The 8272-nt window shown below is 42.4% G+C and overlaps 1 protein-coding gene across 10 annotated transcripts in view; it reads left to right on the top strand.

The window, feature by feature from the left end:
• The first annotated feature begins 1304 nt into the window (after positions 1-1304).
• Positions 1305-8272, top strand: part of FOXN3 (forkhead box N3) — a 409030-nt gene continuing 402062 nt past the window's right edge. For 5 of the 10 annotated variants that reach the window (XM_032624088.1, XM_032624085.1, XM_032624076.1 and 2 more), the window contains exon 1: positions 3365-3501. The gene's annotated coding sequence lies outside the window, so the exon portion shown is untranslated. Of the gene's footprint in view, positions 1376-3347; positions 3502-3620; positions 3730-4564; positions 4650-5749; positions 5795-8272 lie in introns of those variants that run through there. The other 5 variants (XM_032624077.1, XM_032624078.1, XM_032624086.1 and 2 more) reach the window with 5 other exon arrangements.

The raw sequence follows: 8272 nt of genomic DNA, 5'->3' as shown, positions 1-8272 counted from the left end.
TACCCAGCAACTACTTTTAGCAGAAAGCCATTAATATCACTAAGCTGGAGAGTTAACAGGAAGTGATGGTGTTACCTGAGCCAAGGGCTGGGGTCACCTGGCAGAAGCCCCAGCTAGATGCAGTCATGGCTAGAGATGCTGTCAGAGGCAAGAGGGAGGTGAAGACATTCTCTGGCCTCTCCTTTCCTCCCACCCTCCACTTTCCCTCCAGTGCCTCTCATGGACCATACCCAGCTATTAGCCAACTGACCAGGATTCTGTAAACCTTGGCCTGCACGAGTCAGCTACTAGCAAAACAGAGCAGAGGCAAGGCTGAGAATGGCTCTGAAGTCAAACTGGCCCAGGACTGGAACCATTGGCATTCGAACACACAGTGCCTGTAACATGGTTTTACTGCAGCACTTACACCACCACTCTGCAACTGTTTGACTGTCTGAGGGCTCCGTATAATGCATTATTTATATTTTATACCCAGAGCCTAGAACAGTACCTTGCTTACATTAAACATGAAAACATTAGGTTTTCAACGTTTGAGGTATACAGAATGAATGAATGAATGAATGAATGATGGTTTCTTCTGACCAGCCCCTCTTCTGGTGCACTCTTGCTTTGAGGAATTGCTCACCACCAGCTCTTCTTTTCAGCTTCTCATCACCTCCTATTGGTGCTAAGATGACTTTCAGCCTAGCATGTACAACATCTGAAGGCCACAGTGGATGGTGTGATTATAATTAGACCAGTTTTCAACAAAGGAATCACACGAATTCACCACGTAAGTTTTGCATGAATCCTTCCAAGTGGTTCCCCAGGAAGGTCGTCCACCTCTTTTGAGGACATTGACACGCCCAGACTCTTCCTTATGAGCTGCCCACGAAATGAATGAATCTTTTTTTTTTTTTTTTTTTTTTTTTTTTTGGGTGGTATGCGGGCCTCTCACTGTTGTGGCCTCTCTCCCATTGCAGAGCACAGGCTCTGGACGCGCAGGCTCAGTGGCCATGGCTCACAGGCCCAGCCGCTCTGCGGCACGTGGGATCTTCTGGGACCGGGGCATGAACCCGTGTCCCCTGCATCGGCTGGCGGACTCTCAACCACTGTGCCACCAGGGAAGCCCAGGAATGAATCATTTTTAAGAATCAGATATTTCTGTCTTTTCAGTTAAATGTCACCCAGCACTCACCTGGCCGGTGTTTAGCTGGTTTGGGCCACATCATAAGAGAAGTTACATTTCCTTTCAGCAGAGGAGAGGAGGAAGTAGAATGCTACAAACAGAACTGACTGGCGACTTTCCCAGGGGTGCAGGAGGGCTGAGAAGTAACACCTCGATTATCACCAGGTCTGGGCAGGGATGCCCTGGATATCATGAACAGGCCACCAGGTATCTGAAACTTTTGAGGTTCTAGGGTTCTTGTGGAGTTTCAGCGCTGGGACTGCACATAGAAAACCAAGTTCCAAATACCTTGGTTTCCCAACCAAGTTGAGAAAACCTCTTTCCTCCATGTGTCAAGTGGAGTCAGTTTCTAGTCTCTGATAAAGAATAAAAAGGTGTATAGGTGACAGGGACATTGCTTAGCCCCAGAGTTTCAAGTTTTCAGTCTGCCAGGGTGCCCCGGACAGCCACAGGACAGAAGTCTGACCAGCCAGCTTTCTCAATTAGCAGAGACTAAAACTTTTGCAACTAGCCTCTTACTTCCATTTTGGTAAATCGCTGCTCTAAAACAGGTAAGAAATGATGACTACAGGAACATAACTGAGTTTTTGTTTTGGATACCTCATTTTCCATAGTGTTTGTAGAGAAATAGTTGGGAGGCCAGGTGGGCACTTGAAAAAGCAGGAGTCTGTTGGAGATGTTGGCATCTGAGTTGGGGATCCCAGCTGCTCTGAGGACCAGCTGTGTGATTTTGGACAAGTCACTGTACCCTTCGGGACCTCCACTTTCTCGTTTGAAAATCGGGGATTATAGTGTCTGTTTTATCACAGAAGTATGGTAAAGATCACATGAGATGTCTGTGCGAGGGCTTTGAAGATCGACAAGTGTAACATACTACAACTGGTTCTTTGCGTGGACATCAGGCAGCAGGAAAGGTGACTTTGATGTTTAATTAATACTAAAAATCTTCTATTACATTTATTTAGCTATAATTGGGAAGGAGGAGGGCAAGAGTAATTTTCAAAGGGACTTTTTGAGCTCCAAAAATAGAACTCAGAAAACACACATTTGATTTTCCTTTTGGTGTCAAACCACAGCGCCATTGTTATTAGCAGTTTTACAGAATTGTGACCTTGAAACTTGGTGATATCAAAGACTGAAAGTAAAGCTCCCAGTCTTGAAGCCTTTTAAACAGGCTTTTCAAACTAAAGCACTTTTATTTTGAATTAAGAGCTAATAGAATTGTCCTCTTAAATGAGCACTTGCAAGTTTAAAAGTTGCCTTCCAGGTGGGCTGTAGTAAACAAATGTGTTGAGAGGGCGCTGAAAGCCCTTTTGGGGGCAAATGAGGGGAATCTCTTCATGTAACACACTTTCTGCAGTTAGAGAAATCTAGAACTTACATTTCCCCTAATTGTACATAAGCTGATTTGTGTATATATCTAGGGTCATAATTTACTTTCAGTTTACTGAATTTGTGAATTTTTGCATTTGTTTTAATTTGTAATTCAGTTTTCTCCATGAAGCACACCATATGCCACCATTAATTCTTGCTCGTTGATTTCTTAGGAGATACATGAGTGCATATTCTGATGCAATTGTTGAGGTCTTTTGAAAATCAAATGACTACGTGTTTTGCCATATGGGCCTTTGTTATTTAAAATAGCATATGATAAAGTAAGAGAAAGCAAAATGCAGAAGGACGTGTTAGGAAAAAAAATCACTGGAAAACTGTTTAAAACGTTGTTTTAAACACACAATTTTCAACCTTTTTCTTCTCGGGGGCGCCGTTATATCTTCGGAACGTATCATTACTGATCCCGCACTCTCTCTCTTACCGTCTGTGAATGTACAATATCACAAGTGCACCGGGCGAACCTACGGAAACCAGTTACTGCCCTACGCTTTACACTGGGGCTACAGATGTTAATATCCGCCTTCAATGAGTTCAGTTGTCCCCAGTGTTTTTCTTTTAACATCTTAGGCCGGGATTTGACATTAAGCTCCAGTTCATTCGCACCTACCGTGTCTGGTTTTGAAAGAGGACGACGGGGTTTTCGGTTTTCCCGGGGAACCACGGTGCTCGCGAGCCGCCTGCCGTACGTGCGGGCTGCAGACCTGGCCGCCGGCAGACGCGCGGCGCGCACTAGGACCCAGCAGGGCTCCGGGCCCGGGTGAGAGCCGCGCCGCCGACCCCGGGCGGGCGCCGGGGCTGGAGCCGGGGTTCCGGCCGCGATCGGCTGCAGCTCTGCCGGGAGACGGCGCGACCCGGCGGCGGGGCCACCCGCGAGTCCAGCGCCGCCGCAGCCCCCCAATGCGGCCGCGAGAAGCAGAAGGGGGGGCAGGCGATCGAAGGTAACGAAAATGGGGCTCATTTCCTGCCTCCTGACCTTCTGCTCTGGTTCAGCATTGTCACGAGAAGCCCTCAGTGTTCAGGCTGCTGCATTTGGGGGCACCCTTTGATTTTTTAAGGTGTCCGCCCCCGTATTTCCACCTGGTTTCAGATTGATTTATAGCATGCAGTCCGAATGGGAGAGATCCAGGGCTGGCAAGTTGCATATTTTCATTAGTTTTGTCTCAAAAGTAAGTTCATTTAAAAAAAAAAAGTTTCTCAGGAATTTGTGGATAGTAGTTTTTAAATTTGTTTTTTTAAATAGCAGACAAATGGATAATTTTAAAAAATTATGAAATAATTGATGTAATTCTGTTAATTACTTCCTAGGTCTTTACTTCTGTGGGCTCCCCAGGCATTACTTTTATTTTCAAGGAACTAACGTGTTAAATGTGGAGTTTGGCTCGGGCAGAGTTTACAGCATTGCTGTCGCAAATGTTTTGCTATCAATTATAAACAGTCAAGTGTTTTGCTATCAATTATAAACAGTGTCAAATCTGTGGGCAGTTTAAACCTCTTTTCAGATACTGTAACTGGTTATCCTGATATGACATATACAGATGAGAGTTTCCTTTGAGGGCAGTCAGAATATTTCTCTTTTTGGAGAAACCTGGTTTTGAGGAGAAAACCGTGATTACTGGCTGGGGAGGCTGAAGAGAGTATTTTTCATGCTTTGTTTATACTCTCGGATTTGAGATTTGGGAAAGGGAAACACAGTCTTTCTTGGCAGCTTTTAATGGTGGGATTATTAATTTATTTAATTTATTAGTTTCAATTGGTTGGGCTCGGGGAGCCCTCTGTCACAGGATGTGCTTTTAAGGTGACACATTTGCCAGCAGTTGGGACACATGATTTGCACGTGTAAAATGTGCTTCAGCCGAAAGGTCTGGTCTGCTGGGAGCTCCCATGTGGAGCTGTTGTGGGCAGGGTGCGGCTGGCTCATTGAGGAAAAAGGGAATCATTTTCCTTAGCTAAGGAGACATCCTGTTATATTCCTTTTGTTCCCTGTTTTTCATTGATCGCCAGCGCTGCCTTACAGAGGGGAGAGCAGCTTGGAGAGCTCGGAAGACTGCACAGATGACTCCAGCCCACTCTGCTCTCACACTGATTGGTCAGTTCGATGAAGACTTGGGGAAACAGTCACCCAAAACCTTCTTTGAAAATCATGCTGTAATTTCAGAGTAGCCTTCTCGTGCCCAGATTTCTGCAAGGTTGATTTTTAATTTGGGTGCAGTTTGCTTGAGATACCTTTGTGTTTAATTTTTTGTTGTTGCTTCTATCCAAAGAAAGTAGGCCATTCTGGTGACAAATTTCTTTGCAGACATCAGCTTTTATAGACATATCACTTTACAATACGTTCTCAATGGTTTCTCCTTGGGAGTTATAGAATGCAAAGTTGTTCAACTTAGAATAATTTTTCCTGTTTTTTTTTGATCTGAAGAGTTAAATATCAGTGTCAGCAGATGGTGTTTAATTGCATCTTTACTTTGATAATGTGTCTTGTGCATTATTAGCACGTATCACGCACTAAATTTAAGTCTGTAACAGGGAAAGAAAAAGGCCACGAAGAGCCAACAATCAAAATCAGCTTGCACACTGTTATAAGAAATTGTGGCATCTGGTTTGAGGAGAATGCATTTCAAGTTTAAAAAAAAAAAGGGGCATTCTTCACCTTAAAAGAATGAGTTGGTAAATATTGTGAAATGTTCTACATAAGCGGAAAAATACAAGGCCGGTGGACAACTCCATTTGAGCCTTAAAACACCCCAATTAAAGAAGCACCGTCCCAGAAGTTGTTAAATGTATAAACACTTTTCCGATTGGCTTAAAAATTTAGACACAGGAAGTGGATGGTATCTAACAACCGATGAGTAGAGACATGGTTGTCATGGAAACTGAGACGAGTTACCCCCTCCAACACACGTACACTACCATAACCACCATTTAAAAAACAAAAAAACAAAACCTGCATGTCATCACAGATGCCTGGAGAACATGTTGCCTTCTGTAAGCTTTCCCACAGCATCTGTTGAAACCTGAGACCGTGCCTGTCAAATCAAGGTCATTTTACAACAACAACCAAAAATGCAGTCTCCTGGATTTCATAACTGTATTTTTACTGAAAAGATGTGAGGAAAAGGGCTTAAAGCAAGGAGGAGCACGCGTGCTTACTTTGCATTTTGCTACCTCGGAGTTGCGCCAGGGAAGGCTAAGAAGAATGTATTTGATCACTTAATTGTAGAAGCGAACTGATTTGTAAGTCTACTGTTAGAACAACACTGTGGAGCTGTAAAGACTAGGCTGTTACCTGTGGCTGAAGAGTCATTTGGGGACGGTATAATGAAGAGTTTCTGTTTGCAAGAGGCTTCTAACTTGAACTGTTGCAATTGAATTTGAAGAACTGTGGCATTTTGGAGCTTTGCTCTAAGGCTGCCTGTACAGGATAGATGAAGACTCTGTCTGGTGCTTTGGGAAGTATGAGGGTGTTCTTAATAGCAAAGCAGGGAAAGGGTAATCCTAAACAGAAATAAGGGCTCTTTCAAAACTGCAGTTATTATTATTTTGGTTAACTTAGAAATGTTTCCTCCTCTTCTGTGGATGGAGAAGAGTGCTTTAGTTTTTAGGGTAATTGAGAGGTTCCCCAACTCAAGGTTGCGAATATTTTCAATATCTTGGTAGTGGTTTTAGTGAGGAGAGTAAAGAAAGGAGAAAAGTTTGGAGATCTCCCCCTTTCACTTTGCTAAGCAAAAAATAACTGAGGAGGCTAAATTTTGAATTTGAGGGTCAACATTGAAGCTTGTAAATATAAAACCGGTGCATTTCTTATATTTTTCTAATCTTGTCAATGGTAGTCTTTAAATTTGAAGTGCTTGATATTCATTGAGAAATATCCTTCTTATAATCGTGATGATTTATAGCATGGTATTGCTTAGTCTTAACTGAAAATGGTCAATTTTACATCTCACTTAACTAACACTTTGGTCTTTTTAAAAAGCAGAAAATTCCCCTTGTTTTCATAAACTAATTGCATGGTGGCAGGGGAGAGGAGGTGGAAAAACTCTTAACTATACTGTAATATTTATTTAATATCCTGCATCTATGCCATAGGAAATACAGACGTTAGAAGCAGTATAGCATCATTGGGGTGATTTAGCGTGTACTTCATGATCCCCTCTTGTCAAATATTTAACTGATTGTGATTCGGTGAAAAAGGTTAAGCTTAGTGGCACAACTGTTCTCTTTTAGCAAAGGATTTCCTGTAGGGAGCTTTCTTATCTTCAACTGTGTTCATTGGCAGGAAACATGTCAGTTGCTTGTTTTTACAAACTGAAGGAAATGAATGGGATTTGTTAGTTTCTAGAATCTGCCTTCATGCTCCATTGTCTGTCAAATAGTTTGCTCAGAACAGTTCATTTTTAAATGGACTTTGGAGGAGTACAATTAAATTGCTCCAAATCTTTGGCGTTTCTGTTCATTTATTTTTGACTCTGAGATTAGAAACATGGTTCATTATACTGCTATATACAACTTATTTGACCAACACACAAGATGTTCAGTAAAATTCCAATTCATTTTCAGTTGTCAGATATATAGACATTAATTGAAGTTGGCGTTTTTGGATGATGATGCCAAATTTCTAATAATTAGCCCAGAATACCAACCAAATGCCAGTTCTGTGGAGAGGTAAAGGGAAAGAGTCAGCTTCATTCTTCTCTTGGCTTGTAACAGTAAAATCCATAAAAATTACATGTCAGGTGTATGCCTCCTTTGCTGATGGAGTTGGGGAGAGTTGGAATTTGGGGAGGGGCTATAGCTAAAGCCAGGCTAGAGTCCGTATGAGAAAAATGAATCTTAACCTTGAAAAGATTTATTGTGCAAAACTCTGGATCACTTTCTGAATATTATAAAATAAATATATTTAACAGTTTCAATTCATGTATGTTTCAAATTCTGGAAGAGGAAGCAGGGTGAGGTTCTTTAAAGGAAAATAAGTACAGAAACCTCCAGTTTGAAGGGAACAGCTGGGGGAGGGGGTTAAGAGAGCCTAAGGGAGGGCACCATTTGTTGCGATGGTTTTCACACATTTTTGAAGACATCATTTTGGTTTTATATTTAGCACCAAATGGAGTCTTATGCAAGACCCTAATATATGAGTGGAATAAAAACAGAGCTGCTCTGGGGGAACCAAGAGCCAGGAACCCAGAATCTGCTCTTTTCTCCTGGGCTGTGCCTGGGGCACACCCTAGGACCCTAGTATCCCTGTGAACTGTTTGAAAACCACTGCTTTTAAAGTGCCCCAAATATTCTCTAAGGAAGGCCCCGAGGGAATTGCTTGCAGAGTCCTGGAACTTCTGAGCTGAAGAGAGAACTTTTGCCTTGACAATTTAAGAGGGCACTTGTGCTCAGAGGAGGAAGAAGGAATGGCAGACAATGGGCTCTAATAAGCCATTCTGTATATAGCGCTAGGCTGGACTGGCTATAAGTATGAAAGAGCCCTGGTTCCATCTGTAATAAGGGAAGGGGAAAGGACTTTTTTTTTTTTTTTTTTAACATCTTTATTGGAGTATAATTGCTTTACAATGGTGTGTTAGTTTCTGCTTTATAACAAAGTGAATCAGCCATACATACACATATATCCCCAGGAAAGGACGTTTTTAAAGGGCCCCCTTTCCTCATAAGTTACAGGAACACCATGTGGAGGTGTTTGAGATGAGTCGATTGTCATTGTCCTGG

This window comes from Phocoena sinus, chromosome 2, assembly GCF_008692025.1.
Source record: "Phocoena sinus isolate mPhoSin1 chromosome 2, mPhoSin1.pri, whole genome shotgun sequence".
Taxonomy (NCBI): domain Eukaryota; kingdom Metazoa; phylum Chordata; class Mammalia; order Artiodactyla; family Phocoenidae; genus Phocoena; species Phocoena sinus.
This window is presented reverse-complemented; position numbering and strand designations above follow the sequence as displayed.